This window comes from Zea mays, chromosome 3 (assembly GCF_902167145.1).
Source record: "Zea mays cultivar B73 chromosome 3, Zm-B73-REFERENCE-NAM-5.0, whole genome shotgun sequence".
NCBI classification, from domain to species: domain Eukaryota; kingdom Viridiplantae; phylum Streptophyta; class Magnoliopsida; order Poales; family Poaceae; genus Zea; species Zea mays.
In genome coordinates, this window is record NC_050098.1 from 36,351,816 (window position 1) to 36,361,135 (window position 9,320).

Here is a 9,320-nt window from a genome sequence, read left to right on the forward strand (position 1 = left end):
GGGAGACCACGCCAAGAAGGAGATGGAGACCGGCGAAAAGCCCACTACAAGCCACGGGAGCACTTCATCGGAAGAGTCCCGCACCAAGAGGAGGGAGAAGAAGAAGAGCTCCTCCAACAAAGGGAAGGAGAAGAAATCTTCTTCTCACCACAAAGAGAAGAAGGAAAAATCTTCTTCCCACAAGCCGCATCGGAGTGGGGACAAGCAAAAGAGGATGAGGAAAGTGGTCTACTACGAGACCGACACTTCATCAACATCAACCTCCGACTCCGATGCGCCCTCCGTAACTTCTAAACGCCAAGAGCGTAAGAAGTTTAGTAAGATCCCCCTACACTATCCTCGCATTTCTAAACATGCACCTCTACTTTCCGTCCCATTAGGCAAACCACCAACTTTTGATGGTGAAGATTATGCTAGGTGGAGTGATTTAATGTGATTTCATCTAACCTCACTCCACAAAAGTATATGGGATGTTGTTGAGTTTGGTGCACAGGTACCATCCGTAGGGGATAAAGACTATGATGAGGATGAGGTGGCCCAAATCGAGCACTTCAACTCTCAAGCAACAACAATACTACTCGCCTCTCTAAGTAGAGAGGAGTATAACAAAGTGCAAGGGTTGAAGAGCGCCAAGGAGGTTTGGGATGTACTCAAAACCGCGCACGAGGGAGATGAGCTCACAAAGATCACCAAGCGGGAAACGATCGAGGGGGAGCTCGGTCGGTTCCGGCTTCGCAAAGGGGAAGAGCCACAACACATGTACAACCGGCTCAAGACCTTGGTGAACCAAGTGCGCAACCTCGGGAGCAAGAAGTGGGACGACCACGAAATGGTTAAGGTTATCCTAAGATCTCTCATCTTCCTTAACCCCACTCAAGTTCAATTAATTCGTGGTAATCCTAGATATACTAAAATGACCCCCGAGGAAGTTATCGGGAATTTTGTAAGTTTTGAGTGCATGATCAAAGGCTCAAGGAAGATCAACGAGCTTGATGATCCCTCCACATCCGAAGCTCAACCCGTCGCATTCAAAGCGACGGAGGAAAAGAAGGAGGAGTCCACACCAAGTCGGCAACCAATCGACGCCTCCAAGCTCGACAATGAGGAAATGGCGCTCGTCATCAAGAGTTTCCGCCAAATCCTCAAGCAAAGGAGAGGGAAAGACTACAAGTCCCGCTCCAAGAAGGTTTGCTACAAATGTGGTAAGCCCGGTCACTTCATTGCTAAATGTCCATTATCAAGTGACAGTGACAGGGATAACGACAAGAAGGGCAAGAGGAGAGAAAAGAAGAGGTACTACAAGAAGAGGGGCGGCGATGCCCATGTTTGTCGGGAGTGGGACTCCGACGAAAGCTCAAGCGACTCCTCCGATGACGAGGACGCCGCCAACATCGCCGTCACCAAGGGACTTCTCTTCCCCAACGTCGGCCACAAGTGCCTCATGGCAAAGGACGGCAAAAAGAAGGTTAAATCTAAATCCTCCACTAAATATGAATCCTCTAGTGATGATAATACTAGTGATGAGGAAGATAACTTGCGTACTCTTTTTGCCAACCTCAACATGCAACAAAAAGAAAAACTTAATGAATTGATTTGTGCCATCCATGAAAAGGATGATCTCTTGGACACCCAAGAGGACTTCCTAATAAAGGAAAATAAAAAGCATGTTAAGGTTAAAAATGCTTATGCTCTAGAAGTTGAGAAATGTCAAAAATTATCTAGTGAGCTAAGCACTTGCCATGAAACAATAGACAACCTTAGAAATGAAAATGCTAATTTGTTAGCTAAGGTTGATTCTCATGTTTGCAATGTTTCAATTCCCAACCCTAAAGATGATAATGATGATTTGCTTGCTCGGATTGAAGAATTGAACATTTCTCTTGCTAGTCTTAGATTAGAAAATGAAAATTTGATTGCTAAGGCTAAAGATTTTGATGTTTGCAAAGTTACAATTTCTGATCTTAGAGATAAAAATAATATTCTACATGCTAAGATTGTTGAACTTAATTCTTGCAAACCATCTACATCTACCATTGAACATGTCACTATTTGTACTAGATGTAGAGATATTGATGTTGATGCTATTCATGATCACATGACTTTAATTAAACAACAAAATGATCATATAGCAAAATTAGATGCTAAAATTGCCGAGCATAACTTAGAAAATGAAAAATTTAAATTTGCTAGAAGTATGCTCTATAGTGGGAGACGCCCTGGCATCAAGGATGGCATTGGCTTCCAAAGGGGAGACAATGTCAAACTTAATGCCCCTCCTAAAAGATTGTCAAACTTTGTTAAGGGCAAGGCTCCCATGCCTCAGGATAACGAGGGTTACATTTTGTACCCTGCCGGTTATCCCGAGAGCAAAATTAGGAGAATTCACTCTAGGAAGTCTCACTCTGGCCCTAATCATGCTTTTATGTATAAGGGTGAGACATCTAGTTCTAGGCAACCAACCCGTGCTAAGTTGCCTAAGAAAACTCCTATTGCATCAAATGAACATAGTCTTTCATTTAAAACTTTTGATGCTTCTTATGTGTTGACTAACAAATCCGGCAAAGTAGTTGCCAAATATGTTGGGGGCAAGCACAAGGGGTCAAAGACTTGTGTTTGGGTACCCAAAGTTCTTGTGTCTAATGCCAAAGGACCCAAAACCATTTGGGTACCTAAAGTCAAGAACTAAACTTGTTTTGTAGGTTTATGCATCCGGGGGCTCAAGTTGGATACTCGATAGCGGGTGCACGAACCACATGACAGGGGAGAAGAAGATGTTCTCCTCATATGAGAAAAACCAAGATCCCCAAAGAGCGATCACATTCGGGGATGGAAATCAAGGATTGGTCAAAGGTCTTGGTAAAATTGCTATATCTCCTGACCATTCTATTTCCAATGTTTTTCTTGTAGATTCATTAGATTACAATTTGCTTTCTGTATCTCAATTATGTCAGATGGGCTACAACTGTCTTTTTACTGATATTGGTGTCACTGTCTTTAGAAGAAGTGATGATTCAATAGCATTTAAGGGAGTGTTAGAGGGTCAGCTATACTTGGTAGATTTTGATAGAGCTGAACTCGACACTTGCTTAATTGCTAAGACTAACATGGGTTGGCTCTGGCATCGCCGACTAGCCCATGTTGGGATGAAGAATCTTCATAAGCTTCTAAAGGGAGAACACATTTTAGGATTAACAAACGTTCATTTTGAGAAAGACAGGATTTGTAGCGCATGCCAAGCAGGAAAGCAAGTTGGAGCCCATCATCCGCATAAGAACATAATGACGACCGACAGGCCACTGGAGCTCCTACACATGGATCTATTCGGCCCGATCACTTACATAAGCATCGGCGGGAGTAAGTACTGTCTAGTTATTGTGGATGATTATTCTCGCTTCACTTGGGTATTCTTTCTACAGGAAAAATCTCAAACCCAAGAGACCTTAAAAGGATTCTTGAGACGGGCTCAAAATGAGTTTGGCTTAAGGATCAAGAAAATAAGAAGCGACAACGGGAGGGAGTTCAAGAACTCTCAAATCGAAGGCTTCCTTGAGGAGGAGGGCATCAAGCATGAGTTCTCTTCTCCCTACACTCCACAACAAAATGGTGTAGTGGAGAGGAAGAATCGAACTCTATTGGACATGACAAGAACCATGCTTGATGAATACAAGACTCCGGATCGGTTTTGGGCCGAAGCGGTCAACACCGCCTGCTACGCCATCAACCGATTGTATCTACACCGAATCCTCAAGAAGACATCATACGAACTCCTAACCGGTAAAAAGCCCAACATTTCATATTTTAGAGTCTTTGGTAGCAAATGTTTTATTCTTGTTAAAAGGGGTAGAAAATCTAAATTTGCTCCTAAGACTGTAGAAGGCTTTTTACTTGGTTATGACTCAAACACAAGGGCATATAGGGTCTTTAACAAGTCCACTGGACTAGTTGAAGTCTCATGTGACGTTGTGTTTGATGAGACTAATGGCTCTCAAGTAGAGCAAGTTGATCTTGATGAGATAGGTGAGGAAGAGGCTCCGTGCATCGCCCTAAGGAACATGTCCATTGGAGATGTATGCCCTAAGGAATCCGAAGAGCCTCCAAATGCACAAGATCAACCATCCTCCTCCACGCAAGCATCTCCACCAACTCAAAATGAGGATGAGGCTCAAGTTGATGAAGTAGAGGATCAAGCAAATGAGCCACCTCAAGATGACGGCAATAATCAAGGGGGAGATGCAAATGATCAAGACAAGGAGGATGAAGAGCAAAGGCCGCCACACCCAAGGGTCCACCAAGCAATTCAACGAGATCACCCCATCGACACCATCCTCGGCGACATTCATAAGGGGGTAACCACTAGATCTCGTGTTGCACATTTTTGTGAGCATTACTCTTTTGTTTCCTCTATTGAGCCACACAGGATAGAGGAAGCACTTCAAGATTCGGATTGGGTGGTGGCGATGCAAGAGGAGCTCAACAACTTCACTAGGAATGAGGTATGGCATTTAGTTCCACGTCCTAATCAAAATGTTGTAGGAACCAAATGGGTCTTCCGCAACAAGCAAGATGAGCTTGGTGTGGTGACAAGGAACAAAGCTCGACTTGTGGCCAAGGGATACTCCCAAGTCGAAGGTTTGGATTTCGGTGAAACCTATGCACCCGTAGCTAGGCTTGAGTCAATTCGCATATTATTGGCCTATGCTACTTACCATGGCTTTAAGCTTTATCAAATGGACGTGAAAAGTGCCTTCCTCAATGGACCAATCAAGGAAGAAGTCTATGTTGAGCAACCTCCCGGCTTTGAAGACAGTGAGTACCCTAACCATGTCTATAAGCTCTCTAAGGCACTTTATGGGCTCAAGCAAGCCCCAAGAGCATGGTATGAATGCCTTAGAGATTTTCTTATTGCAAATGGATTCAAAGTCGGAAAGGCCGATCCTACGCTCTTTACCAAAACACTTGAAAATGATTTGTTTGTATGCCAAATTTATGTTGATGATATTATATTTGGGTCTACTAACGAGTCTACATGTGAAGAGTTTAGTAGGATCATGACACAGAAATTCGAGATGTCAATGATGGGGGAGTTGAAGTATTTCTTAGGATTTCAAGTAAAGCAACTCCAAGAAGGCACCTTCCTAAGCCAAACGAAGTACACTCAAGATATTCTAAGCAAGTTTGGAATGAAGGATGCCAAACCCATCAAGACACCCATGGGAACTAATGGGCATCTCGACCTCGACATGGGAGGTAAGTCCGTGGATCAAAAGGTATACCGGTCGATGATAGGTTCTTTACTCTATTTATGTGCATCTCGACCGGACATTATGCTTTCCGTATGCATGTGTGCAAGATTCCAAGCCGACCCTAAGGAAGCTCACCTTACGGCCGTAAAACGAATCTTGAGATATTTGGCTTACACTCCTAAGTTTGGGCTTTGGTATCCTAGGGGATCCACATTTGATTTGATTGGATATTCGGATGCCGATTGGGCGGGGTGCAAAATCAATAGGAAGAGCACATCGGGGACTTGCCAGTTCTTGGGAAGATCCTTGGTGTCTTGGGCTTCAAAGAAGCAAAATTCAGTCGCTCTTTCCACCGCTGAAGCCGAGTACATTGCCGCAGGCCATTGTTGCGCGCAATTGCTTTGGATGAGGCAAACCCTGCGGGACTACGGTTACAAATTAACCAAAGTCCCTTTGCTATGTGATAATGAGAGTGCAATCAAGATGGCCGACAATCCCGTCGAGCATAGCCGCACTAAGCACATAGCCATTCGGTATCATTTTCTTAGGGATCACCAACAAAAGGGAGATATCGAGATTTCTTACATTAATACTAAAGATCAATTAGCCGATATCTTTACCAAGCCTCTTGATGAACAATCTTTTAACAAACTTAGGCATGAGCTAAATATTCTTGATTCTAGGAACTTCTTTTGTTAAAATTGCACACATAGCTCTTTTATATACCTTTGATCATGTCTCTTTCATATGCTATGACTAATGTGTTTTCAAGTGAATTTCAAACCAAGTCATAGGTATATTGAAAGGGAATCGGAGTCTTCGGCGAAGACAAAGGCTTCCACTCCGTAACTCATCCTTCGCCGTCACTCCAAGTCTCTCTCCATTCTTAGGGGAGAAAAGCATGAGCATCAAAGAAAAGGAGTTTGTCTTTGGGGGAGAAGGTAAGAGCCCAAGGCAAAAGGACTCCATCTTTGGTATAATCTTCACTCATTTGTTTTGACCAAAGAGGGAGAATGTAACTCGAGGGCTCTAATGATTCCGTTTTTGGCGATTCATGCCAAAGGGGGAGAAAGTAAGAGCCCAAAGCAAAAGGACCGCACCACCACCAATTTCAAAAACTTAGTGTTGAATATTTTTCAATTGGTATCCTATTGTGTTCAAAAGGGGGAGAAAGTAGTATTTCAAAAATGATATATCAAAACCCTCTTGAACATTAAGAGAAGGATCTCATTTAGGGGGAGTTTTTGTTTAGTCAAAGGAAAAGCATTTGAAACAGGGGGAGAAAATTTCAAATCTTAAAAATGCTTTGCAAAATCTTATTCATTTACCTTTGACTATTTGCAAAAGAACTTTGAAAAGGATTTACAAAATAGTTTGCAAAAACAAAACTGTGGTGCAAGCGTGGTCCAAAATGTTAAATAAGAAAGAAACAATCCATGCATATCTTGTAAGAATTTATATTGGCTCAATTCCAAGCAACCTTTACACTTACATTATGCAAACTAGTTCAATTATGCACTTCTATATTTGCTTTGGTTTGTGTTGGCATCAATCACCAAAAAGGGGGAGATTGAAAGGGAATTAGGCTTACACCTAGTCCCTAATTAATTTTGGTGGTTGAATTGCCCAACACAAATAATTGGACTAACTAGTTTGCCCAAGTGTATAGATTATACAGGTGTAAAAGGTTCACTCTCAGCCAATAAAAAGATCAAGTTTTGGATTCAACAAAGAAGCAAAGAGGCAACCGAAGGCACCTCTGATCTGGCGCATCGGACTGTCCGGTGTGCCACCGGACATGTCCGGTGCACCAGAGGACTCCAACTCGAACTCGCCACCTTCGGGAATTTCCAGGGGCACTCGCGCTATAATTCACCGGACTGTCCGGTGTACACCGGACAGTGTCCGGTGCTCCAAGGGAGGTCGGCCTCAGGAACTCGCCAGCTTCGGGAAACTCCAACGGCTAGTCCGCTATAATTCACCGGACATGTCCGGTGTGCACCGGACTGTCCGGTGCAACTCCGGAGCAACGGCTATTCGGCGCCAACGGCTACCTGCAGCGCAATTAATGCGCGCTCTGCGCGCGCAGAAGTCAGGCGCGCCCATACTGGCGCACCGGACAAGGAACAGTGCATGTCCGGTGTGCACCGGACATCCAGGCGGGCCCACAAGTCAGAAGCTCCAACGGTCAGAATCCAACGACAGTGATGACGTGGCGGGGGCACCGGACATGTCCGGTGTGCACCGGACTGTCCGGTGCGCCATCGAACAGACAGCCTCCCAACGGCCACTTTTGGTGGTTGGGGCTATAAATACCCCAACCACCCCACCATTCATGGCATCCAAGTTTTCCACTTCTCAACCACTTACAAGAGCTAGGCATTCAATTCTAGACACACAAAAGAGATCAAATCCTCTCCAATTCCACAAAAGGCTTTAGTGATTAGAGAGAGAGATTTGCCGTGTTCTTTTGAGCTCTTGCGCTTGGATTGCTTCTTTTCTTTCTCACTTGTTCTTGTGATCAAAACTCCATTGTAATCAAGGCAAGAGGCACCAATTGTGTGGTGGCCCTTGTGGGGAAGTTTTGTTCCCGGGTTTGATTTGAGAAGAGAAGCTCACTCGGTCCGAGGGACCGTTTGAGAGAGGGAAGGGTTGAAAGAGACCCGGCCTTTGTGGCCTCCTCAACGGGGAGTAGGTTTGCAAGAACCGAACCTCGGTAAAACAAATCCGCGTGTCACACTCTTCATTTGCTTGCGATTTGTTTTCCACCCTCTCTCGCGGACTCGTTTCTTTATTACTAACGCTAACCCGGCTTGTAGTTGTGTTTATATTTGTAAATTTCAGTTTTCGCCCTATTCACCCCCCCTCTAGGCGATTATCACTCGCCCTGGTGGGGGTTTTGCGACCCAACTTGCTCACCAGGTCACGGCAAGTAGTGCCGGCAAGGAACGCGTCGATGACATCCGAGTCGGTGATGTTGGGCAGCTCGGTGCGCTGCTTCGAGAATCGCTGGATGTAGTCCCGGAGCGACTCTCCCGGCTGTTGCCGACAGCTTCGAAGGTCCCAGGAATTCCCGGGGCGCACGTATGTGCCCTGGAAATTGCCGGCGAAGGCTTGGACCAAGTCGTCCCAGCTGGAGATCTGCCCCGGAGGCAGGTGCTCCAGCCAGGCGCGAGCAGTGTCGGAGAGGAACAGGGGGAGGTTTCGGATGATGAGGTTGTCGTCGTCCGTTCCACCCAGTTGGCAGGCCAGGCGGTAGTCCGCGAGCCACAGTTCCGGTCTCGTTTCCCCCGAGTACTTTGTGATGGTAGTCGGGGGTCGGAACCGGGTCGGGAACGGCGCCCGTCGGATGGCCCGACTGAAGGCCTGCGGACCGGGTGGTTCGGGCGAGGGACTCCGATCCTCCCCGTTGTCGTAGCGCCCCCCACGCCTGGGGTGGTAGCCTCGGCGCACCCTTTTGTCGAGGTGGGCCCGACGGTCGCGTCGATGGTGCTCGTCGCCGAGGTGGCCCGGGGCCGCAGGCGCGGTGTTGCGCGTGCGTCCGGTGTAGACCGAGGCTTCCTGCATGAATCGGGAAGTCGCGGCATGAGGTTCCGAGGGGTATCCCTGCCTTCGGGAGGCAGTGCTCTCGGCCCGTCGGGCCGCAGCGCCTTCCAGGAGATTCTTGAGCTCTCCCTGGATTCACCGACCCTCGGTAGTTGATGGCTCCGGCACCGCGCGGAGAAGCATCGCTGCGGCTGCCAGGTTCTGGCCGACCCCGCTGGATGCGGGTGGCGGCCTGACCCTGACATCGTTGGTGACGCGGTGCTGGAGACCTTGGGGCAGGTGACGTATTTCTCCGGCCAGGGGTTGGCCCGCCCATACCCGTCCGACGTCCCGACGGATCGGCTCAAGCGCTCATGTTCCCTCGTCGAGCCTGGCCTGCGCCTCGCGGACTTGCTCGAGTTGTGGGTCGTAACCCCCCGCCGGAACGGGGACCACAGCTAGCTCCCGCGGGATGTCGGCGTGAGGCGCTGGCCTAGGAAGATCACCGTCCTCCGACATGCCGAGATGGTTGCCTTCGGAGGGATCCCCTAG